This window comes from Hippopotamus amphibius, chromosome 5 (assembly GCF_030028045.1).
Source record: "Hippopotamus amphibius kiboko isolate mHipAmp2 chromosome 5, mHipAmp2.hap2, whole genome shotgun sequence".
Lineage (NCBI taxonomy): Eukaryota > Metazoa > Chordata > Mammalia > Artiodactyla > Hippopotamidae > Hippopotamus > Hippopotamus amphibius.
In genome coordinates this window covers 81,134,682-81,160,088 of record NC_080190.1, presented here as the reverse complement: position 1 = coordinate 81,160,088, position 25,407 = coordinate 81,134,682, and the positions used below count along the sequence as shown (strand labels likewise).

At 44.3% G+C, this 25,407-nt stretch overlaps 1 protein-coding gene across 5 annotated transcripts in view; it reads left to right on the top strand.

Moving 5' to 3' along the window:
* Positions 1-25,407, top strand: part of SIPA1L2 (signal induced proliferation associated 1 like 2) — a 214,022-nt gene that overhangs the window by 47,737 nt on the left and 140,878 nt on the right. For 4 of the 5 annotated variants that reach the window (XM_057734789.1, XM_057734784.1, XM_057734785.1 and 1 more), the window contains one exon: positions 2,695-2,740. The exons of the other annotated variant lie outside the window; for it this stretch is intronic. The gene's annotated coding sequence lies outside the window, so the exon portion shown is untranslated. The remainder of the gene's footprint in view (positions 1-2,694; positions 2,741-25,407) is intronic. 5 annotated transcript variants of the gene reach the window in all.

The following is a 25,407-nucleotide window of genomic DNA, read 5'->3' as shown; positions in this document are numbered from 1 at the left end:
TCAGAACCCGGTTTCACTGGGGAAACAGCTGAAGAACCTGCTGGTCAGGACAAAGGGCCAGGCCTCTGTGTGTGTGCAGATCTGGTTTTCTGGGAGAGCTTCCTGTGAAGTGCTTCTCTGAGCAGAGGATGGGGGAGGAAGGTCTCTCTCCCCTACCCTCTCTGACAGCTGGCCCCAGGTCTGCTGCTTGGGAAACCTGCTCTGCAAAAAATGCACTCTTTTTTTTTTTTTTTATCTCCAAAGCAAAAACAATAGCTAGTTGCCTCATATAAACCACCTGCTTGGTAGGAAATGAAGCAAAACTCTGGAATCCCTAGTGCCACTTGGAGGATTTGTGGTTTCTCTTCCTGTCCGTAAACAAAAGCAGTTGGTTAAAAGAGCAGGGCATTAATTGTTTACAGGATGTTTGCTGTATCAAAGGAAGGAAAAGTGCCTTTTACAGAGTTGCATTCATTGTGTGTGGGGGTATTACCACATCATTTAAAGCCTCTCTGCCAGAGAAGAGAAATTAACTACACAATAATTTAGGCACGAAACAAACTGTTTAATCGGTAGGATTTTTAAAGACTTATTTCCTAAACTAAAGTTGAGGGCTTTGTAGTGGATCAGCATAAGAAATGAAAAAAACAACCTCTTTAGTGGCTACTTCTTGTCTCTATGAATCTGACTCATCTAGGTACCTCATATAAGTGGAATCATACAGGATTTGTCCTTTTGTGACTGGCTTATTTTCCTTAGCATAATGTCCTAAAGATTCATCCATGTTTCAGTATGTGTCCCAATTCCCTTCCTTTAAAAGGCTGAATGATATTTTGCTGTATGAATACTTTTAGCTATTGTGAATAGTGCTGCAGTGATCATGGGGGTACAAATACCTGTTTCAGTCCCTGCTGTCAATTCTTTTGGATATGTATCCAGAAGCGAAATTGCTAGATCGTATGGTAATTCTGTGTTTATTTGTTTTTTTTTTTGAGGAATCCACCGTATCATGCTTTAGATTTTTAAGCTCAGAATGGGCTGTATTGCCTGCACAAGTTACCTTAGTGAGAATTTCTTTCCACTCCCTCCCCTCTGCATGTAATCTTAAATGCAGCTACAATTGAAGGACTAATAATAGTACCTCTTACCCACTGTTTCAGTGCTTCATAAAAATTGAGACAGATTGCAAAAGATGGGCTTTCTAAAGACAGGGCTAATTATAGCCTTCTTGATAGGTGACCCGATGATGTATCAGGGACACTGGTAATATGTGGGGACAATAGGTATAAACCTGGCGTGGAGGGGTGAGTCTTGCAGGCGGCAGAGAAGCCCAGTCAGTGACATTTCATCCAAGATGTGCACTTGCATCGTTGCGTCTTGAGTCCATCCAATGTCACGTGGGAGAGTGGGCCCCAGCCACTTCTCTCCAGTTGAGTTTTCAGAAATTCTCATGATTCCTATTTTTAGAAAAGGATGTAGTAAAAGATTATGGTCTTAGGAGCCAAGCCGACCTGAGTTCAGGCCCTGATGTTTGTGACTTGCTGACTCGCTTTGGGCAAATAACCAGTCCTTAGAGCACCAGTCTCCAATCCAGGGAGGGCGGAAAGGCTGGGTTTTTTTGTTTTTTTTTTTAGATATAGTTGATTAACAGTGTTGTGTTAATTTCTGCTGTGCATGTGATTCAATTATACATATATATTCATTCTTTTATTTTTTATTCTTTTCCATTATGGCTTATCCCAGGATAGTGAGTATAGTGCTCTTGGATGTTTTTTTTTAAGATGATTGTGAGTTTGGAAATGACATACGTATTCAGTAGGGTGACTGACACACAGTGCTGCATACCTAGTAGTGGTCGCTGCTGTTCTTCCAGGCAGATGCTGTTTAATAGAATTTAGTACCGGGACTTCCATGGTAGCACAATGGTTAAGAATTTGCCTGCCAATGCAGGGGATATGGGTTCAGTCCCTGGTCTGGGAAGATCCCACATGCCACAGAGCAACTAAGTCCGTGCGCCACAACTGCTGAAGCCCGCGCGCACCTAGAACCTGTGCTCTGCAACAAGAGAAGTCATTGGAATGAGAAGCCCTCACACTGCAACGAAGAGTAGCTCCTGCTCGCCACAACTAGAGAAAGTCCGTGCAGCAACGAAGACCCAATGCAGTCAATCAATCAATCAATAAAAGTTCGTTTCTCTCTAGAAAAAAAAAGTACCAAAATAGCCGCCTCGAGAAGCAGTTCTCAACATTTTTGTCTTGGCCCCCCCTTGACACTTAAAAATTACTCAGGATCCCAAGGAGCTTTTGATTTATGTGGTTTATCATTACTGATCCTTATGATATAAGAACTAAAATCGAGACTTAAAATACTTCTTAATTTATTTAAAATGTCAATAAGCCTTGTACATTTTATTACAAATTATGAAAATCCCTGTTTTCCCAAACAGAAGTTAAGGAGCAGAATGGCCTCGTTTTACATTTTTGCGAGTCTCTTACATATCTGGCATCAGATAATAAGCTAGATCCCCACCTCTTCACACCATGGTGTATCAACCTCTGGGAGACGCCCCTGTACTTAGTGTCCTGGTGAAAATGGCTTTGATCTGTGGACCACTGGAAGGGTCTTGGGAACCCCCGGGGTTCTCAGTTCACCCTCTGAAAACCGCTGAGCAGGAGTTTTTCTGAGTCTGAGCTGGGTCTCTTTCCTCTCTTGCAGGATCTTGCTCTTGGCCGTGTGAGTGGGAGCCCACTGCCCCTGCCAGGTAAGCGTGCCAGGTAAGCCTTCCAGGAAGGCCGGTCCTGCAGAGCCATCCTCACCCCTGCACTGCCTCCTGCTTGAAAATGGGCTTATCTGTCCCATGCATGGGCTTTTCAAAAAAAATTGGTTCTGTTCCCCTTGGCTTGCAGATGTTCTAATTTGTTCTTCCTCCGCAGCAGACAGGGGTGAGCATTGCTTTAAAGGAGCACCATTTGGACTTTGGAGTTGCCTAAATTGGGGGCCTCAGGAGGAGTCACACGTCACTAGCAATTTCCTATGTGCGTCCCTTAATGTGTTTGAGGATATGATTTTAGGAATCAAATCCTAAATGATTCCTCCATGTATCCATGTAGGGATGGAGTGTCCCTTAGATGAAAGGGACAGTGTTAGCTTAATGGTGGGTAAGGGGCTGCTCTCCTGGTGGAGGCCTGTGACATGGCTGGGGGAGGGGGGGACCTGCACTGAGAGGTGATGCAGGGAGGGGCCAGGAGGTGATGGAGGGAGAAGGGAGGAAGAGATGGAGGGAGGGGCCAGGAGGTGATGGAGGGAGGGGCCAGGAGGTGATGGAGGGAGGGGCCAGAAGGTGATGAGGGAGGGGCCAGGCAGTGACAGAAGGAGAAGGGAGGAGGAGATGGAGGGAGAGGTGAAGAGGACCAGGGCTTCCTGCATGAGGTCTAGACAGCTCTGCCTAGATCTGTCCCCTCCATGCTTCCCTCAGACACAGAATAAAGGCAGAGGTAGTGCTCCCTTCCTGTGTGTGCTCACAAATACCGTGTTTTCTGTAACAAAAGGAAATAAGATGGGTTTGTGAAGGAAGAAGTAACCATCCCCTGGCACATTTGGTCTCTGGCCCTTGGTAACCAGAAGTGGATCACCATCCTTTCTGTCTGTCTACACACACACACACACACACACACACACACACACACACACAGTTTTCTTCCACACTATTTAAGGATGAGTTACGTTCATCACGGCCCTTTATCCTCCAAGTACTTGTGTGTATTTCCTAGAAATAGAGATATTCACTTAGTTAATAGTTCAGTGATCAACTTAAGGTCATTTAATATTGGTTCATTACTTATCCCTAATCTATAATATGTGTCCCAGGGTTGTGATCTGATGCCAAGTGTCCTGTACAGTGCTCCCCCTCCCCACGGGTCCAGTCTAGGGTCAGGTCCTGCATTTAGCTGTCATGTCTCTTGATCATCTTCATTTCCACAGCCTCTTTTTTGTGTGTTGGTGCATTTTGAAGTCTGTGGTCTGAGAGCCTGCATTTAAAAGTGTTTTTAAGTGGATGAGTGGACAAACACTTAAATGATAGCAAAGTAGTACTGCAGAGGGAGCAGATATCCATCACGTCTTCCTATCACAAATTATAAATACATTATATACACACACCCACACACATGTATATGTATGTTGAATGGTGAAGTTGTGAAACCGTTGGTAGGAGAGAGAAGAGGGAGACTAAAGGAAACAGCAGTAGAGACTCTCAGCCTGGAAAGACTGTTCCCTCTTAGAAGTGATTCAGAAGGCTTGGCTTGAAGTGCTAATGAAAGCATTGGAGCCAGAGGGAATCCTGATGCGGAAACAGCAATGGAGATAATTTACATTTCAGTACAGGAAGCACAGGAGGTGTTACCTCGGTTTGCTTTAAGGAAAGACCCTCCCTTTGTACAGCTGGACTTGTCCCCTCCTGGTTCCCTGGTCCCTGCGGAAGCCTTTGATGAGTTCATTCTGACACAGCCTCCATCTGGCACCTCGCGCTGCCTGTTCGCGGCTCTGACTCTCCTCTGTCCTTTACTGCCTTTCCAGCATCTTGGGGTGAAGGCTGCTGCCTAGGTTTTCTCTAGCTGGTGTGTACAGCAGCTAACCTAGAGGGTATGTCTCCAGATGAATTTCTTTATGGTTAATTTTGATGAGTGACGGTGTGGCTTTGTTATAGAACATGCGACCGTATAAATGTTTGTGGCACACGTGCTCATGATATCATTTTAAGCATACTTCATTTTGTCAAAAATTATATGCTTTCGTTTTTAGATTTACAGATGTATTTAGTTCAAACAACACAGAAATCCCCCCTATAATCTCACTCCCCAAAGGCGATCTGTATTGACAGACCTTTGAAGTCTCCATGCACATTTTTTAAAAAACAAAACCAAAAAAACAACAGTGGGATTAGTCAATAGGTACAGTTTTTTCTGCCTTCTTTTGGTTACTTACCAATATATTGTAGACATCTTTTCATTGTCAACATTTAGGTAGTTCCTGCCTATTCTTTTTAATGATGAATTGTTTTTCATTGCATAGATAAGACTATAATTTATTTAATCCCTGTTGAAGGACATGGAGGTGCTTGTTAGTATTTAGCTATCCTAACAAAATGTTTGTATATAGACGTGTATAACTTTTTCTTTAGGATAAATTCCTAGATGAAAGGGTGCACACACTTAAAATGTCGATAGTGTCAGATTGCCCTCCAGATAGTTTGTGCTCACGTACAATTCCGTCACTGACCTGTGAGTGAGCCTCTAGCCTTCACCAACCACAAGCATCTCAGTGTTTTGTTTGTTTCTGATTTTAATGTAAAAACTGTTTCGTTGTCTTAGTATTGATGTTCTTTTTTAAAAAATGAATCCTGAAGTTAGACATCTTTACGTGTTTATTGGCCACTTGTATTTCATTGGCCCACTTTTGAATTATTACATGTACAGATTTTTTTAAAACTTTGTTCAGATATTAGTCATTTGCCACGTAAATCAAACAAGCATTTTTTGCCAGCTTTTAGTTTTCTTTATCCCTCCCTCCCTCCCTTCCTTCCTTCCCTCCCTCCCTCCCTCCCCCTTTCCCCTCCCTTCTTCCCTCCCTCCCTCCCTCCCTCCCTCCCTCCCTCCCTCCCTCCCTCCCTCCCTCCCTCCCTTCCTTCCTTCCTTCCTTCCTTCCTTCCTTCCTTCCTTCCTTCCTTCCCCTCCCTGCCTCCCTCTCTCCCTTGTTGTTCATGATGTGGATCCAGTTAGGAAATTCTGAGTTGAAAATCCTTTTAGGGCTATTTTCATGTGTGCCATCATTATATCCCAATTGCAGGCGACAGCATAAATTTGTACAACATATTTGTTGTTAAAAAATATGAGTGGAGCTCATTTGTTTTGGTTCTTTTATTTTCTCTGTCGCAAGGCCCTGTATTCTCACACAAATTTGTACATAATGAGAACATTGTGCATAATTTGTAAATTCTGTCATAGCATCCAGACGGAGGAGATGCTCTGCAGGTCGCGTAATCCTGTATAGATGATGTTATCATCCCGTGTCCTCGTTTCTCATTGATGAAGTTAGGACTTATTTAACCCTGGTAAAGACTTAAAAGCTTGTTTATCGGAGGATTAGAAGACTTGTTCTCTGGGATAAGTCAATTATTATCATTAGGGGATTACTCAGAAAAATTTGGGCTGAGCTCCAAATTCTTATTCTTCCAAAGATGAAAAAAATTTTCCAAGACAGCCGGTACTATAGTGTAATAGTGGTGTGTATTTCATCCTTCAGATTTCTGGTAAGAATTTTTAACCCCTTTGGCATCAGAGAGCTGCTGTTTTGGTGCCTGGACTATCTTGTTCTTTCTCTCTCTGCTCTCAGCTTCACCTTCAACCTTCTACCTTTCTGGAATGAAAACAAATATTGGCAGGGCTGTGCTAGGCTTCCTTTTTTAAAAAAAAATTAAGTAATTAACTTATTTTTGGCTGCATTGGGTCTTTGTTGCTGTGCACAGGCTTTCTCTAGTTGCAGAGATGGGGGCTACCCTTTGTTATGGTGCGTGGGCTTCTCACTGCAGTAGCTTCTCTTGTTGCAGAGCACGGGCTCTAGGCGCACGGGCTTCAGTAGTTGTGGCACGCGGGCTCAGTAGTTGTGGCGCACGGGCTTATTAGTTGCTCGTCGGCATGTGGGAATCTTCCTGGACCAGGGATCAAACCCGTGTCCCCTGCACTGGCAGGCGGGTTCTTAACCACTGCACCACCAGGGAAACCCCTAGGCTTCTTTGTGATCCTGTCCTTTTTCCTTCTTGGCCAGTTTTGTTAAGGCTGGTACAATTCTAGGACTCTGTGGGCCTCTAGAGGGGCCATCATTTATCTCCATTAACATATAATGTTCTCAGACTGATTAGTTCCTGATTGTCCTGCCCACGTTTCTGAAGAAACATCCTAGTTTCTAGGTTGGATCTCTCTACCAGGAAACAGCCCTGGGAGGAGGTCATTTGCTTGCAGACAGCAGCATTGCCGTATGTTAGGATCAGGATATTAAGAACGAGTTGGAACTCTGAAGTGGCTTGGACATCGGGAAATGCATTAGCCTGTATAGGAAATGTTTAGGTGATCTCACATCTCCTCCTTAAGTTCATTTCTTTTTTGCTGCTTATAGTCATAGAATTTAAAGGTGGGTGAATATTTTCCAGATTATGTTTAAAAACATTTCATTTCACATCCCACTAGCAGCCAGATTTAGAAAGGTTTAGCCATCTCCAGCAGCTGATCTGGAAATCTGAAGAGCTCAGGGGAGGGAGACCCTGGCCTCTCCTCCTCTGTGTGTCCTGGGGGGTGATTTGGTTCAATAAATGTTTATTGGGTAATTTCTGTAAGTGGAGTGCTCTGTTAGGTGCCAAGGGAAACAAGATGATTAAAATGCAGCCCTTCCTCTTCAAGAGTTTATAATCTAAGGGGGAAGAAAAAAAGTACATACAAGTAGCTCTAATACAAGGTCCACTTGCTATAATACTAGTGAGCCGAGATGACCGTGGAACTCTGCCCCCTCCAGGATGCCTGGCACATCCTAGGCACTTAATACACACATTTCAATGGATAAATGAATGCATTTAGACACATACATTTTAGTGTACTTTATTCATGTCAAAAAAAAAAAAAGATGTGTAGAAAGAGATGGTTTGAGGGATTTCACGTGGCCCCAGAGGGTATGAGAATTTGGTGAGGTCACCAAGGGCTTCGGGCAGATGGGGCAAATTCCATCACATAAGCCACCCTTTCTCCTTGCGTCCCAGGGCCATCCTGCTGATCACTTGGCCTCCTCCTCCCAAACCTGGGAGAGCTCTTAGTTTTCTGTCCCCCCCTGAATTCATCACTTGAACAGAGTAGAATTTGGCCCTTAATTTGATGGATCTAGCACCTTGGTTTCTCGTGGACTGATTCCTGCTAGTCAGATTTAAAACACAAAACCAAACCTGCTTTGTACTTGGAAGTGTTTTTCTTAATGGACAAAGTGAGATATGTGTTTCTTGATAACTAGGGAATTCTTTCTTTTAATTCTGTTTTTCTGATTTCTTGTTCTTCCTGTTGGTTTCTGTCTGATTGGATACACGACAATGGGCTTTTTGCCCATTAGATTACAAGTAATTTTTTTTCCTAAAGTGTAACCCTGGTCAGTCTGATCACACACAAGAGGGACTTTATGATTGAATGTGCAGACACTTTTAGTCTCATTTGCCATGTATTTGCGGGCCATTTCCTCTTCCTCCTGATAACTACGATCATACAGCATTGCAGCTTTATTGGCTTACTCTTTACTACGTGGTAGGTACTATTTAATACTTCACTTATCTCATTTAATCTCCCAACAGTGCTTTCAAGTAGGTATTATCATCCCCCTTTTAGAAATAAGGGGACGGAGGCCAGGGGAGCCTAAATGGTCTGCTCAGGGTCACAGAGCTCGTCAGTCCTGCAGCCTGGAGGAGCTGGGCTCTCAGAACTCACTGTTGTGCATGGCCCCGGGACAGGTGACTTCAGGAGAAGGCCGAGTCATCCCTTTCGTCTTATCTTAGAGATGTCCATTTGTGGTCTTATTTTCCGCAGGCAGATATGAGAAGAGCAGGAAGAAGAGTTTGTACAGTCGTATTGATAAAATAGCCATATTATTGATGGTCTGTGAAGATAAACATATTGTGTAAAACCCAGTGGAATCCCAGGGGCACTTTATGTGCTGGAATGCTATGAAACAGTTACTGTTAGTTCTGATACAGTAACATGACCCACCTCCCCCCCCCCCCCACCCCCCGCCCATGGCCTGAAGACCCATTTGAAGTCTCAAGCCTCTCAAAACTCAGTTGTCCCTAAGGGTTATGAATGCCGGGATCTTTGACAGCTTTGTTGACTCTTCAGTGGCTTCTCAGTGTAAATGATAAATCTGCGTGATTTCTGAAGGGCGAACGTGACCAATATGAAAGTCAGGGTATTAGGGGTTATCGTTACAAAATGTTTAAAACGCCCTGTCAAACACTGCATATGCCTTCTGCAGTGTTATTATTTGGAAAACACCCACGGGGTTTTAAAGACGGGATTCTGTCTATCCACTTAGTGACAAGCTGCTCACATCCATCTTCGTTCAGGAACCTGAGAGCCAGCATGGCTTTTTCAGAGAACATATTGTAGTTTTGTAAGTTTTCTTTCCTGTGTTTATTTTTATTAAACATTTCTCTTTGGAAGATTTTTTAACGGAAGTGTTCAATGAGAAACAATGGATGGTGTTAAGATCTTGATTCTGAAGTAAAGTCATTATTTTTTCTTGATAAAAGCAACTTTCCTTGGTAATCGGCAGAGTGCCTGATAGAAGCTGAGAAGAAAAGGAACCGTCCCCTGTGAGAGTCCTTCCAGACTCCACAGTCCTTTCTGTCATCTGGGAGGCTGTAGCCTCAGGGTCCTTTGGTCCCCTTCACACCTTGAGGAACAGTAGGAGTCAAGGCGTGGCAGCCTTCCCCTCTAGAAGGTTGTTTGTTTAGAGAGAGAGAGAGCAATAGAGTCCAGTGTTTGGTGAAGTGTACCAAGTTTTTATATTTAATAACCTGCTAACAAACGTGAACACATTTCTAAGATCAGATTTTTTGATTCTCTCTTCCCCTCAATGTAGTGATGAAACCAGCTGGCACTTTCTGTTCCAAGCTACGCTTTCCTTTGGTGGGAACAGCTCCTGGGCTGTCCTCCCGCCCTGCCGATGAGGGCATTCCGAGGCCAGAGCTGCTCCGGAGTCTTGGAAAGGAGAGTGTAGCTCTTAGCTGCCCAGGCTGGCTTCCCATGTATTTGCAGAGATGAACATCTAGCAGATGGGCTTGGTGGAAATCGTACGATTTAGTGACGAGAACGTGAAAGAGCTTTCACTTTAAGGTTGGAAAACAACAGGGTTTGCTATCTAGGTTGTCAGATAAAATATTAACTTAATGTCGCCTTGGGCAGTTTACATAATCTTTTATGTGTCACCTGCTTGGATATTGGCAAAATGGAGATGATAACCTGTTATAAGATTTTTATCCAAATTCAGTGAAGCAATGCTTGTTACAACGGATCTAGCTGTTTTATTCATTTGCTTTTCATTTTAGCTGATAAACGTACTAAAGTCCATTTGTAAAACACTATTATTTATTTTCCCATCTCGGTTCTAATGTGCCCCCAATAAACATCCATGGTAGAATCCCTTTTTTATAAATATATTGAGAAAAAGGAAGGAAAAAGAAAGTGCTAAATTAAAATCAGGGATTAAGGAACATTCAAATTTGGGTTTTAGTTTCTCACTTTCTTATGATCTTATCTGACTTTTTTGGTAGCTGCCTGTTGTGACTTGATTTTTATTCTGTCCAGCGGTGGTTTCTAGAAGCGTAGCACTCGTGGCCTCTGGGTGGCCCACCCTTCACATGCTTCGTCCCTGCTGCTTATGTTGCAGCAAGGGAGACCCCTTCCAGGGCCCGAGAGGGGGCTCTTGTTTAACCCTCGGAGATGAATTGTCCGAGGAGACACACGTGCTGACAGAGCAAGAGACTTTATTGGGACGGGGCGCCCGGGCGGAGAGCAGGAGGGTCAGGCAACCAGGAGGACTGCTCTGCCACGTGGCTCGCAGTCTCGGGTTTATGGTGATGGGGTGAGTTTCCGGGTTGTCTCTGGCCAATCACTCTGACGTAGGGTCCTGTCCAGTGGTGCACGCATCTCTCAGCCATGATGGACTCCAGCGAGGAGGACTCTGGGAGGTGGGCAGGACATGTGGACTGGCGTCTCCTTTTGACCTTTCCCGTATTCTTCCAGTTGGTGGTGGCTTGTTAGTTTTGTGTTCCTTACCAGGACCTCCTGTTGTAAGATACCTCATGCCAGTGGTTACTGTGGGGCCTGGCCAGGGCGGGTGGTTTCGGTCAGTGATTCCCCTAACACTTTATGTAAGAAGATAGGTTAGGGGGTCCCCAGAGCAAGAGAACCAGGAATGGCTTTCTTGACATAACCCATCTTGGCCTAAGCCATTTTGTGATGTAAGCCTGGCTTGCAGTGCTTGCTATTGAAGCACTGCAGTAATTAATCTCAGTAATTAATGATCTTAAGGGAGGGGTTGCAGAAACTGGGGAGGAGCAGTCCAGAAACAACAGTGCAGTCTTGGGGCAGTGCCCTGGTTCCTCAAGGGGTACAAGTATATTTTGCAGAAACTAAGGCCCGCACCCAAGGTGGAGGATGGAGTGATTAGGTTGACCCTCCAGTCTTCAGTCAATTAGAGCTTGGACTCTGTTGACCTTTGTCCCAATTCTGTGCTGAATCCTCTTCTACTCAAGTCCTCTCGTGAACATGCGTGTACCCCTAGCTTAAAACTTCTCCAGTTTTGCCGTTGGGGAAGACACTGCTGTGGGCAAGATCCCGTGTTCTCCTTACTTGCTGCAAGTACTTATAAATCCTTCCTTCTGCTGTACTTTGGCTCAGTGGACCTGACTTGGCCTAAAAGCTTTGTTGTCCTAAGCAGTGGTTCTCGGCCCTGGCCACCGATATGGATCGCCCTAGAAGCTTTTAAAAATACCACTGCCGGATATTTAAAATTAATACTTAAAAACTCAGTTGGAAACTAAATTTCTGACATCTGTAACTTTAAAAATTTCCCCAGGTGATCCTGGTACACAGTGAAGGCTAAGAACTCCTCTGTAGTGTAAGGGAAGGGTGAAAGGGGCATAGTGAATAATCACTAAGATGTAGTCATCACGTTCATGTCTGTTTCCGTGGGGAAAAAAGGTCTCTTAAAGGTGGCAGTGAATACTAGAGAAGTGTGGGGCTCCGTCCCCCCACCCCCATTTTCCTGTAGAGACTGTTGGGCTAAGCTGGTTTGCTGTGTGTTCAGAGAAGATGAGGAATCCAGCGGGGAGGTGACCGCAGGGGCTCGCACCTGCCCGGGAATACGTTTTGGGGTTCTTTCCACCGCTTTGTCTGTTGTTTGGAAGCTGAGTGTGTAGGGATGATTCCTCGGTGTGATCTGCTTGCGGAACCATGCTATTTTTAGGCACTCATCCACACAATAGGTTTATAAAAAGGCTATTGAACCTTTTGAGGCTGCTGGATTTTGTCTGACAAGGGCTGAGTTACAAGTAGGCTCTCCCGCCTCCCAGTTCAGGCATGTAGGATTTTTTTTTGTTTCTTCTTTAGAAAGTATCTGAATAGCTTCAAAATACAGTGGTTTGGCAGCCTGACAGGTGATGCCGGATGTCTGTGTAGCTCTCCTCCGTATCCCGGCTCTCCAGACACAGAGCTTCACAGGTGTATGTCAGGTTGCTAATTTTTATTTCTTCTCCTTTCCCTTTTAAAATGTGCTGAAATATGCATCGCTCATAGTGCCGGGGGAAAAAAGTGAACACACAAAGCATTTTCTTGTTGTTGGATCTCTGTCCTCTGTCTGGAAAGATGTGTTTTCCTCCATCGAAGGGATCCCCTTGTCTGGGTGTGCTTAGCGAGTGGTTTAAACAGATAAAGCCAGTACTGATGTTATTGTAAATTTGTTTTAAAAATGGCAATCAGACTGTACTGGGTTCTAACCCATTCTCAGGAATACGTGTTCATCCATTAGGAAGCAAAAAACATGAGTTACTCGTATTTGCAATGGAAAGACAATCGCTCATTGTGAAATAATGTGATGCCCTTAAAGTGTCCACGGAATAGATTGGATATTATTTATGATTCTTTTCTTCCTTTACTGTATCTCCCTCTGTTAAAGTGCTATAATAGGCAGTATATTCTAGTTACTGCTAGATAGCTGTGACTGTTTAAAGTACGTATCTTCATAAAGATCACTCCCAAACTGATTTTCAACCAGGCAATTAGCCAAGTGAATATTCCCTTCCGCGGTGCTTGGGGTGGACTCCAGTTTATCTGTGACAACATGCATGATTAATAGGGATGGTATTAACTGCTTTGTGCTGGTGTTACAGAGTTGTGATTCTGTTTGGCGTTTGAACTGTGCTATTAGGATCTATGTCACTCTATAAGGACGGGCCCAGCCTGTCTTGTTTAAGGAAAATACATGTGAACCATTTCCCCGATTTCTTCTCATCAGTATTTCTCTAGGGTCCAATATCCTCCAAGCCTTCTTGGGGAGTTGTTGCTGATTTGGGCAGCTCATGCCTGTGTTGCCATGGTTATTCTAGCAGAGCCTCTGGGAGAAGCTGGAGCCAGGGGGTGCTCTGCAGGGATTCGCTTTCTGGCCCCCTCTTCACCTCCATCCCTGAAGGAGTCTAGTTATTTCCAAACCTGCTTAGCAAGTGTCCCCGGGGGTCTTTTTTGAACTAGCTGTTCCCAGGCCCCCGCCACATACTGCCCTGAGTCCCCTTATCTCCTGCCCCTGGATTTGATTTAGAAGCTTACGTTGGAGGCTAGTAAATAGGGTTTTCATGGAAATCATTCTCCTGCACTTGTTCCTGTGGACCTTTGAATGTTGGGAACCGCCCTGTCGTTCAGAGCTCCATTGTATACAGGAGGCATTCCAATCCCGGCAATGATGAGGAACTTCCACCGGGTCCCACCTAAGATCTGCCAGTCACAGGTAGAACACGGTGTCCTCCGCTTTTGTATCATGTCTGTAGGTGTGGCAGAAGCAACCAGCAAGTTCACTGGGCTGTTTCTCCCGGACACAGGCAGATTTCTGTTTTGCTCATTTGCTTTCCATCTGTGGCAGAGAGGGACCTGGGACAAACATGTGATCTCTGTATTCAGCCAACCCAGGACACACTCACATGTAATGGGCATGAGACCTGGCTTGAATTCTTGTATCTCAAAAGACTTACTGTGAAGTGTATTCTTTTGCCGTTGTCGTGGTCCCATGTTGGTGTCGAGTGGGGCTCTGGTTAGCTTTGCACACTGATGGGTTTATTAGCACAGACATATATATACTACCAACTGTAAAATAGATAGTCAGTGGGAAGTTGTTGTGTAACAAAAGGAGTCCAACTCAAGGATGGAAGATGCCTTAGAGGACTGGGGCGGGGAGGGTGGGGGGGACTTGGGGGGGGAGTCAAGGAAGGGAGGGAATATGGGGATATGTGTATAAAAACAGATGATTGAACTTGGTGTACCCCCAAAAATAATAAAAAAAAAAGAAAAAAAAAAAAAGAAAGCTTCATTCGATAAAGTAGATTTATAGCAGGGGCCCTTTGGAGTCTGACAAGTCAAGGCCTAAAATGTAGTCCTTGTTCTGATCACATAGTGACAGACCAGACGCATATTTGCAAATCCATTTAAAATAAGCAAAGCTGACTTCTTGAAATTTATGTGAAGCCTCCCTTTCCTTTACCCCATAGATAATGATGTAGAGTTGGGAAGAGAATCTAGGAGAATGAGGTGGTCATTTATGTCACTGATCAGAAGGGTCCAGGAATTTATACTGTTTGACGGACTTGCCCTTTGTGATGTGGAGATTGCAGTGTAGCTCCTAGGAACCTGGTCCGTGGAGGGAATGTCTGTACCAGCTCACTCCTGATGTGTGTGAACAGATGTGTAAGAGTCACCATGTATTTGTCTGGCACATGGTAGGTGCTTAATAAACATTTGATGTGGACTTCCTGGTGGCACAATGATTAAGAATCTGCCTGCCAATGCAGGGGACATGGGTTCGATCCCTGGTCCAGGAAGATCCCACATGTCGCAGAGCAGCTAAGCCCGTGCGCCGCAACTACTGAGCCTGCACTCTAGAGCCCATGAGCCACAACTCTTGAGCCCACGTGTTGCAACTACTGAAGCCCATGCACGTAGAGCCCGTGCTCCACAAGAGAAGCCACAGCAATGAGAAACCCGTGCACCGTAGAGTAGCCTCCGCTTACTGCAACTAGAGAAAGCCTGCACATCAACGAAGACCTAACGCAGCCAATAAATAAATAAATAAATAAATAAATAATTTAAAAAGAAAACAGTTGATGAGTGCAAGCTTAATGCTTTAAGAAAGGCTGCTTTTGTATCTATTACAGTTCTAGCTCAGGATACTGCAGAAATTTCTTTACCTTTTTTCTCATAAATTTCTGGGCTCTAAAATCTAGTATCTTTAGTGGGATAATTTACATTTCTTACTATCCAAACTTTCTATTTTTGGTGTTTTTCCAGTAACGGTGCCTCTCATGGTTCTGTTCCCTGTGAGGAATTGTATCCACTTAGAAGCTTACATTCTGCTCATTGTAGAACTTAACACCAACCCAATCCAGGACCTGGGCTGCTGTGGGGAGAGGCTTTGCATTCAGGGTTCCTGGCCTGATCCACAGTCTCCTGAAGGCTGGAGGCCTCGCCCTGCCCCGAGCCTGCGCCCGCCTCTTCCTTGGTGCTGCCCTCCTGCCCTCACCTGACAGGTGCACAGGTGGCTGAGAGCTGGAGGTCCTTCCTGCTGACCGAGTTGACTGAAAAGCAGCCACTTCATTTCCACGAGGACTAAGCGATCACTGGAAAACCTCCTTGTCTGTGAAGATTATGACTCTATAAAGGGATCTGTGAAAACTCATGAACCCAATGGACAGACGATCCGAAAAAGAGAACTGAATTGAATTTTATATTCCCAAGGATTTTATTAAAGACTAGCAGGCACACCTTTGCCAGGGAATAGCAGCTTCTTCCGAATGTTATTATTTGGGTAAATAAGTCACTAAAGAACAGATTACTGATTACCAATTAACTGCTTGGTTTGGGATGTGGTTTGGGTTAGGAGGTGGTTAAGTGGTTCTACGTAATAGTCTTGATGGGTAGGAAATGGCTCCTGCGCTGCTGCCCCATCATCACAGGGAGAACTTTTCTTTTTTAAAAACTCAAACTAAGTTTCTTTGCTGGCAGTCCGGGACCGACTAAGGGACAATTCTGTCCTGAGCTAATCCTTCTGTGGGCCCTGAAAGCCCAGCAGTTCTTTGTATAATAGGGATAACAGACTAGACAGGGATGAAAAGCCGAAAAATGAATCAGGGGGAACCAGCAGGGGGACGCTTGTTTCCAATATGTAGGTTTTACTCTCCCTGAATCCCAGGACTTTTATGCCGGAGACGAACATGCAATCAGCTTATATCTGCATCGAATTAGCCTTTAGTAGAAACATTGTCGCTGACTCTAAGGATGGAGCGATTTCCTGATTTAAGGGAGTATACACAGATATTTAGTGATAAATCAAAAGATATTTATATTTGTATCGAAAGGCTTCTTTGCTTCTTCTTAGGGCTCTCCACATTAAAAGTATGAGCACTCCATATGCAATATTTGGGTAGAAAGAAGAAAATAAAATCACTCCAAGCACCAAAACCCAACTATAAAGACTGATGATGTTTTTGGAGAATTTTCCTCATCTTTTTTTTCAAATGGATAGGTGTGTCCATGTGTGGTCGAGTTATATTGTTGTGAACGTATTGTATATATATTTCGGGGTGCTTTTATTAAAGCATTCTAACGCTGCACATCTCATTATTTCATGGTCTTAAAAACAGTATCTTTATGTTGGGACAGCTAATGTATTTATTTTACAGAACTTGGCACAGTTCCCTCAAGGACAGAGACCTGGACAGAGAGGGCCTGCACTTCTTTTTTTTTTTTTTTTTTTTTGGGGGGGGGGGTGTGGTCTGTGCCACTTGGCCTGTAGGATCTTAGTTCCCTGACCAGGGATTGAACCCATGCTTCTTGCAGTGAAAGCGTGCGCTTCTAACCACTGGACCACCAGGGAAGTCCCATGGGTTGCATTTCTAACCAGCCTTGTGCATTTGGCTGTGGAAAGTGAAGCCCTCTGTGCACGTTAGATCCAGCTGAGCTGATTGAGTTTCTCTTATTATATCCCTATATCCACAGCATCCCTTCTGTATGAAGATGTGGAAGTAAAGTTTATCGAATGAGACGCTGGTGCCCAGTGGTTGTGCTCTGTGTCGTGAAATACTTTTCTCAGCTGGGCTGATTTCCAGTGTTATCCGTCTCCCGTGGGCTAGCAGGAGAGAGAGACCGTGGGCTCTGCCTCCCAGCAGGGTTTGGACAGCTGATGTCCCGTTTGCCCAGGTGAATCCAGACACTCCCCTACTTTACATAGTGGAGCTCCCCCCCCCGCCCCCCCGTGGCATGAGGACTCAGTGTGTGAAATTAACACATCAAGGGAATTTATATCATGGTAGCCTTGGGCTGCTTTTTGCAAATTCAATTTTGCAGAAATTAGCCCTACCCAGGCAGTATTAATTTCATACTGGTGAAGCCAAACTGTTTCCATGACGTTTCTACCCTGAGAAGTTAACAGTCTGGTTTACATTAGGACTGTGAGTCTTGCTGAGTAAATTGTTGTCTCTTGAGTAAAAACTACTGTTGACCAAGAGCGATTACCCTCAATAAACCTTGATTCACACAGTGTAGCAGTTTGAGGGGAACATGCGTGAATATGAAGGGTGGTGCATCACCCAGCAGAAGCGCCAGCCAACTCTTTCCGAAGACTTTTGTGGGTAACAGTCATTATTTGGCATTCAAGAAAAAGAAATTTTTTTCCCAGCGTACTCTCAGACCCATCTTTTTCAGCATCTCTCAAACCCATAATCATAGTAACCATGCTCACTAAGCTGAGTATATACCAAGGATGCACGATTAGTAATTTACAAAAATGAATATAACCATCACAGGGCCCTGAATGCAGACTTCTTCTCGGCCCCCAGGTTCACTGCCTGCAGGTGAACAAGGGAGGAGCAAGGGAGATCGATGAGTTGAACAATTGCTGGATCTTGGTACGGACAAGAGAGGAGATGCCCCTTCTAGTGGCTGATGGTCCTTCTGCCATGGTTGCCAGCATTTGCTACAGAATTCTTTCTTTAATTATACTTTGTCATCAATTAGACCTTTAACAGTCAAATTTTACAGGCCTCAAGGCTTCTCGCTCTTTAGAATTTGAATCTCAGGGGGTGATGGTTTCCCCTTGCTTCTAAGCTCTCCGGGGAAGGTTCACTGTTCAAGACGAAGCCCATGACAGCCAGTTTCCAGGTAGGGTTCTGTTTGAACAATGCTGTTATGACTTGTCACTTTTTCCAGTAGGGCTGTGTTTTTGTTTTGGCCTGCTCTCCATACCAACATTGCTTTGTTGATGAGGATATAACCATTTATATAAAAACATTCCGCCTAAATGTTTTAAATGTGGGATTTATCTGTCATCTGGTCACGTAGCAGTTCATGTCATGCTGGTACAGGATGTTTGGCTTGGTGACACTCTCCAGCTCTGGGCTGCCTGGCAGTGGTTCATGTAGCTGATGTTTTTTGTTGGTTGGTTGGTTGGTTTTTGTTTTTGTTTTGCATTTTCACTGTGCCAGGTACCTCTAAGGCAGAGTGAGAGAATATGAAATTGAATAGCTTTCTCTGCTTTCTAGATTTCTTAGTCTAGTGGGACAGGCAAGTATGTAAATAAATAAGTCATGATGCTGGGTAACGTTTGTTAGAATACAGAGAGGGTGAGAGCCACAGCTCCCAGAGGTGGTGAGAACACGTGCAGGACTCATTGGCTGGAAAGCAAATGTTCTTGCGGAATTTTGGGACGTCCATAGCGCCTGGGGTTTGCGGTAACCAGGGCTCGGTGGTAGGGAATGGAAGTTCTGTTGGAAGTCATCATTGGGAAGTGGCCTCGCGTCCTGTGGCTTTGGGAGAGTCAGTGGTATGCATGTTGAAGAAACACACAAGAATATTTTTCTAGACCTGTGGCTAAAATTAAACACCTACCCATGGAGTATGTGGCTTCCACGGCTGAATAGCTAACTAACCTCTTTGAGCCCCTTATCTCACATTTAATGGCGATGCGGATAACGACATTGTTAGACCTGTTACCTAAAACAGAATACCTTCAGTGGAGCCTGGACCACGGCTGGCATGCAACGCGTTTCGTCCTCCCGGCTATCCTGTATGCCTCCTGATTCTGCTCAACAGACATTTCCACCAGCATCTCCGGTGGATTTGACAGGCACTGACCACGCCAGCCTCTCACCTTCTTCTGTCCCTTTATTGAGCAGTCCTCTTTAGTATTTAGTATTCCATCTTTTGCTGATGGAACACAGGTGAAAATTTACCTTTGTTAGGTGTAGGATTTTCTCTCCATTCTTGACGGTGCTCCCAGAACTGTCATAAGTGCTGGCTTGTGTCTCTCTTGGCCAGTCTGATTTCTCTGTTCTGTACTCATTGAGATTTGGGTATCTGGGTCTAAAAAATGGAAATGAAATGGACTTTCAAAAAGAAGTGTACTTTAACTTTTTCTGGGTAAACCATCTTATCTGTTGTTTTGCAGACCTAAGCCTGACCCCAGTGTGTATTAACTTAGAGCCCTTCAGTCTTCTTCTTCTTTTTTATTTTAATTGTAGAAGATAGGGTAAGATGCCTGGTTTTACAAAGCAGAAGTTCAGAGATTCTCAAGTGTGATTGAAAATAGCTCCTGACGACACCTCATTTCTTTGGACTTTATCTTGTTTCTGTCTCTGGACTAGAGACTTACCTATCTGGTTTCAGAACATATCTGAAGTTTATGTTCCATTAATAGCTGCCTGCTGAGTGGCAGGTATCCTATTCCTATCAGGGTCTGCAGCAATTAAAGCACATTTACAGAATTTATTTTCACCTGGTGTGTTAAAACTGCACCGTGTCCCTACCTGCCACTGAAGGGAGGGAAGAGAAGTTTCGGATTCCAGTGTCTCTTTTAAAAAGTAAACGGCGCTCACCGGTTGGGTATCTCTGCTTGAGCACCAGCGCCAGCCCTACCGCCAACACAAAGCCTGGGGTCCCAAGAGGTGAAATCAATGTGGGAGAAATTGGAGGGTCTGGGCTGCCAGCCTAACCCTTGCTGACAGGGACTCAGTTTAGTTGAGTTTATTCCTCTTTTAGTTCCTAGAACAGGCAGAGCAGATGTAATCATAGTCTATGCATTAAACATCTTTGAACAGGTCGGTGGACCCTGAATTCTTGAGGCGGATATTTCAGACTGAACTCTCATGCTATCTTTGGCCGGAATGTCACGTCTAAGGAATTCCGTGTTAGCTGTTCAGGGCCTGTCACCAAGCATAGGTGACCCTTGAACTGTTGACAGTCCTACGGGTTAGCGTTGGCTTGTCTTTACTTCAGAATGCTGTGCAAGGACATTGTTGCCAGGGAAGCAGCTTTTTAGTTAATGCCCTCGTGAGTTAATATCCTTGTGATGGATAAATCCCACCCCCACCCCCCATACTTTTCTATAATGGAGAACTCACAGAATGGCTTGGTTTAAAAATGTTTTGTTGTGCTTTCTAGGGCTGAGAATGTAGTCCGCTCTCTCCTGCTGTTCTGTCCTTTTCATCTTTTCATTTATTTGGAATTTCCAAAGACCGAGTGGGCTAGTTGGTTCTTTTTTGAGTCCTCTGATTTGCTGTGAAGCTGATGTCATGGTCTAGACCTTTACCCTTACATATGCTAATTATTAGATTACATTGGCAGTTGGGGGCTTTGTCAGAGGGCATCAAAAAAAGGTGGCTTATAAATCGGCTGTCTGCTCTGTCTGGACTCGGAGATGTTTCGGTGAGAGCCTGTATATGCCAGGCAGTTTTAGATCTGTGGTCTGTGGCACATGGTTAGAGCCTGTCTTTAGGACTTGGGAGAAGTGGGTGTGCCCACGCTCACCCTGGTGGGGGTGTTAAGTTCAGAGGGGGTTCCGTGGATTCTGTAGCCTCAGGTTAGCGTCAGGCAGTGAGTGGAGTGTGCCAGCATGGGTCAGGTTACCTCCGGACTCGCTTCCATGAATACCTGCTTTCCGGCTCTGGCCTAAATACCATGAAGGTGAGTTGTTGAGTCTGAAACACTTTCCTGTTTAAATGTGGGTCAGGGGTAACACAACTGCAAGACAGCATATTTCTCCAGGCGATTTCATTTGTTCATTGCAAGTGTCACCTGTTTCCTCCATACTGCTGAGCACAAGTTCTGCCGTTTAGAGCCTAGAGTTTTAGAGTGTGTGTGTTGTATCTGATTTTCAAGTAAAAGCCTTGGCCAGCATTGACTAATGAATGTACATCCATTTGCAAATGCAATTTCTGGTTTAACTTATTTGCTTTTCTTGCATAGGCACTTATTATAAGGACGCAAGTTCAATGCTTAATAGGGAGAAAAAAGGGAACTTTTGGTTTCGTTAATTACAGACACACGTGTATGGTGTGCAAACCATACTTAGACACTCATGGTTGGAAATTATTTTTCTATTGTTAGTTTAATAAAAATAGTTGAACCTTTTTTAGCCTGTTAGATAAAATTAAACTGACAAACTCTTTGGCATGCCTGGGAACAGTGTCCAGCTCGCCTGGACAGCTGCAGGGCCAGGGTGCACCCCACACCCGACTGGCCACGCATTCCCATCTCTAGAAAGAAAACACCCCCTTGTGTGCCACAGTGTCAAGATACGTCCCGCGTTACATAAATAGCGTGTGCTAGTTAAAATTAATAATTGTTTGGTTCTTCATTAGACCAGCGTTCTTGCAAAAACAAACTGAAAAGAAATCTAAATGGTATCCTGAGAAAGAATAAAGGAAACTGATTTGAGAGAAGCATTGTGGAATGGGTTTTCCTGTGGAAGTCTTCCTTATTTGAGAGGTTGGATTAAAGTACATTTGTTAAAAATAGAACTTTGACTGTAAATATTCTGTTTCATAATCTCTTTTTTAAAATAAATTTATATATTTTTAAATTAATTTATTGGCTGCATTGGGACATCTTGGCTGCGCATGGACTTTTTCTAGTTGTGGCGACTGGAGGCTACTCTTCATTGTGGTGCGCGGGCTCCTCATTGCGGGGGCTTCTCTTGTTGTGGAGCACGGGCTCTAGGCGTGAGGGCTTCAGTATTGCAGCACGCGGGCTCAATAGTTGTGGCCCGCAGGCTCAATAGTTGTGGCCCGCGGGCTCTAGAGCACAGGCTCAGTAGTTGTGGTGCACGGGCTTAGTTGCTCCGTGGCCTGTGGAAACTTCCCAGGCCAGGGATCGAACCCATGTCCCCTGCAGTGGCAGGCAGATTCTTCACCACTGCATCACCAGGAAAGTACCCATAATCCCTTCTTTTAGCATAGCCCCTTCCTGTATCTTTTCCTTGTGAGCCAGTCTCTCACTGGAACATCTTTGTCCTGTTACTGAAGTTCCAATCTTGCTACCAGTGTGTCATGTCTCACATCTAACTTAAAGGTCTCTCCTCCTTTCCCTTCTTTTCTGACTTTCTCTGATAACTGCATTTAAATAATTTTAGCACTTGTTAACGTCTGTCAGTTGGAGGCACAGACAGGAGATAAAGATAGAAATTTAAAATAGAGGATTGACATATACGCAATACTATAAAACAGGTAACCAACAAGGACCTACTGTATAGCACAGGGAACTCTACTCAGTACTCTGTAGTGACCTTTATGGGAAAAGAATCTGAAAAAGAGTGGATACATGTGTATGTATAACTGATTCACTTTGCTGTACACCTGAAACTAACACAACATTGTAAATTAACTATACGCCAATAACATTTAAAAACAAACAGAGAAACCAGAAACACACCAACAAAAATAGAATGTATCCATTTTGGTCCTCAATAGTTATTCTGTTGGGAAAAAACCATATTCTCTTAGAGAAGAAATTGAAAGCAATGTTGTGGGAAGATTTCGTTTGTTCATCTTGCCTCCTGGGGTAGATTGTAAGCTTCCTGAGGTCGGAGCTCGAGCTCTTGCCTTCAGTATCTTTCACCACTTGCCATGGGGCCCTGCCCATTAGTAAATGCTTGTTGAACGCCCAAATGCGGGAATGAAGATGGGTTAGCACAAGTGTGACTTTGTCTATCTGTTCTTATGCCTTATCTGTTCTTATGCCTTATCTGTTCTTAATCAGAACATTTTTATTGGTCACCTTGATGGCTCCAGCTCCATAGTGGATGGAAATGTTGCTTGTACTCCAGGAATTCAGAGTCTGATAACAGAGAGAGGAAACGTTCACCAACTGCAGAAGAGGTCAATTTTTGAAATGAGTTTTATAGTAGAAGAGGATTTAGACATACATATATTTGTAAGGGGAGGAAACCATTCCACAGATACCAGAGTGGGGAGAAGTGTAAAGATAGTCACTGGTGGGGCACCGCCTCTGCCTGCATCCCGGGCTTGCCCTGGGCAGTGTGGTCACCGCCCACCTGTGGCTGGGCCTGGGGCGAGGACTTGCACTGTAGTGTCGGCTTGCCTGTGTTAATTACAGGAATCTGCTTTTCATTCCATTGGTCCTGCCTCGTCCCCTCTTCTTTCTCCTGTTTTCTTCCCGGACACCATATTTCCTGGGGTAATCCATTCATTTGTGCATTCTTTTATTCAACAAATACTTATTGACTACCTGCGCTGTGTCAGACACCAATTCCATAAGTCAGCAAGAGCCACAAATCTCATGGTTTCAACTTTCTACCGCAAAGAGTCAAGAAAAACGTGATGCCTTATTTAAGCATGTTGTTGTTATTGATACTGATAAAAGCTATCTTCTAATCACTGATTCCTCTTTGTGATACACGGGGCTAAATACTGTCTATAAATTAAACCCTTCTCTGACTTGAAAACCTGCGGCTTTCAAGATAAAGTTAGAATTCCTCAGCCTGGCTTTTAATGCTCAGCGCTTCTGCTAAACAACTCATCTTCCCAGCTGTAGCTTTTACTGTTCACTTAAACATGAATCATTTGCAACAGCCACACCTGTTTATCATCCTCCATGAGGCTTTGCACAGCCTGGAGTGCGCTGCCCTTTTTCTCTCTTTGAAGATAGAGGGGAACCGTTCTTTGAGGCATGCTCCTATCTCCCCCTGTCCCCAGGACCTTTGCCTCCTTCCTCTAAATTCCCGCAGCTCTTGCTGTGAGGACAGCCTGTCTGTCTGCCCTGGCACAGGGCCTTCTGTCTGCACTGACTGCCCAGATGCTTGCCGCTCGGCGTCCTAGGTTTGTGGTCCTCCACCCCCCACCCCAGTACCGCGTGGAGCAGTAAACGTGCTGGTGCCCACACCCCGTGTTCCTTTCAGTCTTTGGGTGTTAAAGGTATAAGAACCCTTCAGTCCCGTCGTGTTTCAGATCTAACCTTTTCATCTTTGTGGATGGAGTAAAAATTGGTTCTGGGTCATGTAGATAATAGGACATATTCAAGGGGAAAATGAGAGAAGGGATCAACTTTGTGTTTGTTTTTTCGGAGGGCCAAACACAGGTATCATTTAATCTTCCTGCCAGTCCTACCACATCCTTTATTATCTCTGTAGAGATGAGCCAGCTCAGAGGCGCAGGGTAGTTTCTCCAAGGCCACCCAGCTGATAGGTGGAGGGAAGAGGATTCCCCTGCTTCTCAGGCTCTTGTTCTCTGAAGTCCTGGCTGTTGCCACTCATCTTTGCCTGTCTCTCGGGTTGCTGGGTTTGTTCAGCTCTTCTTCATCGACATTTGCTGTTGACTTTAAGCTGGTACCTGGTGAATTGATTTAACAATATCCCTTCACGTTGCCCTTTTCCCCCAATTTTCCCTTTCCTTCCGATTTCCACGTTCTTGAACAGTTTGAAAACAGATTCTGTCTTGTTTTGTTTTGTTTGTGTTTGTTCTAACACATACACCTCTCGCGTTTTCTTGCTGTATCACTTGCCCTGGTGGAAGAGTTTGCCCAGCCATGGGTTCTCTCGTGTTCATTACGAGGATGGCAGGGGTGTTGGATGCCTTGGAACGGGACCGGCAGAACTGTGGCGGCAGCTGATTTTGCTAGTAGCAGCAGCGACAGTGGCCACAATTATTAATGCTCAGAAAGGCAGAATCAGCTGTTTCTCCAAATGTTTTTTTTTTTTTTTTTTTCTGCTTTGTGTAATACTGTTTAACTGCTTTTCTGGTTGAAAATACTGCTGCTGTCAGGATTATTTCTTGTCTAAATGGAGGTGCTGCACAGACTCCTGTGATTGGCAATCCTGTTTGCTTAAGTTAAAGCTATCCTTGTCATTTCTATATGGGTTTGAAAATATAGAGGATAAAAATAGCAAAAAAGAAAGAAAAGGCATAGTAATTAAGGCTGACTTGTGGTGGATGGCTGGGCAGGAATGTTCATATTTAAAATATTGAGAAATGTAAATATTTGACTTGATATAATGTGACCATACATTCTTCACTAGATTGTGATTATTTAAACCTTCTGTTGAGCTCTTAGACAGATGGTCTTTTGAGTAATGAACACTCCTTTGAATACAGCAAGATGCCATTTGGTAAACTGATGAAGTGGCATTATTAATAAATATTTTATGCAACAAAAAATGCAATGTGAGAGTCGGTAGCTGGAAATTAGAAAAATCCCAAACTCCATCTTAAAGATAGCTAGGAATTTTCAGGCATGTCAACAGCTATTCTCTGTTTCTGCACAGGAATGAAGAAAGAGACCCACTGTCATAGTTACC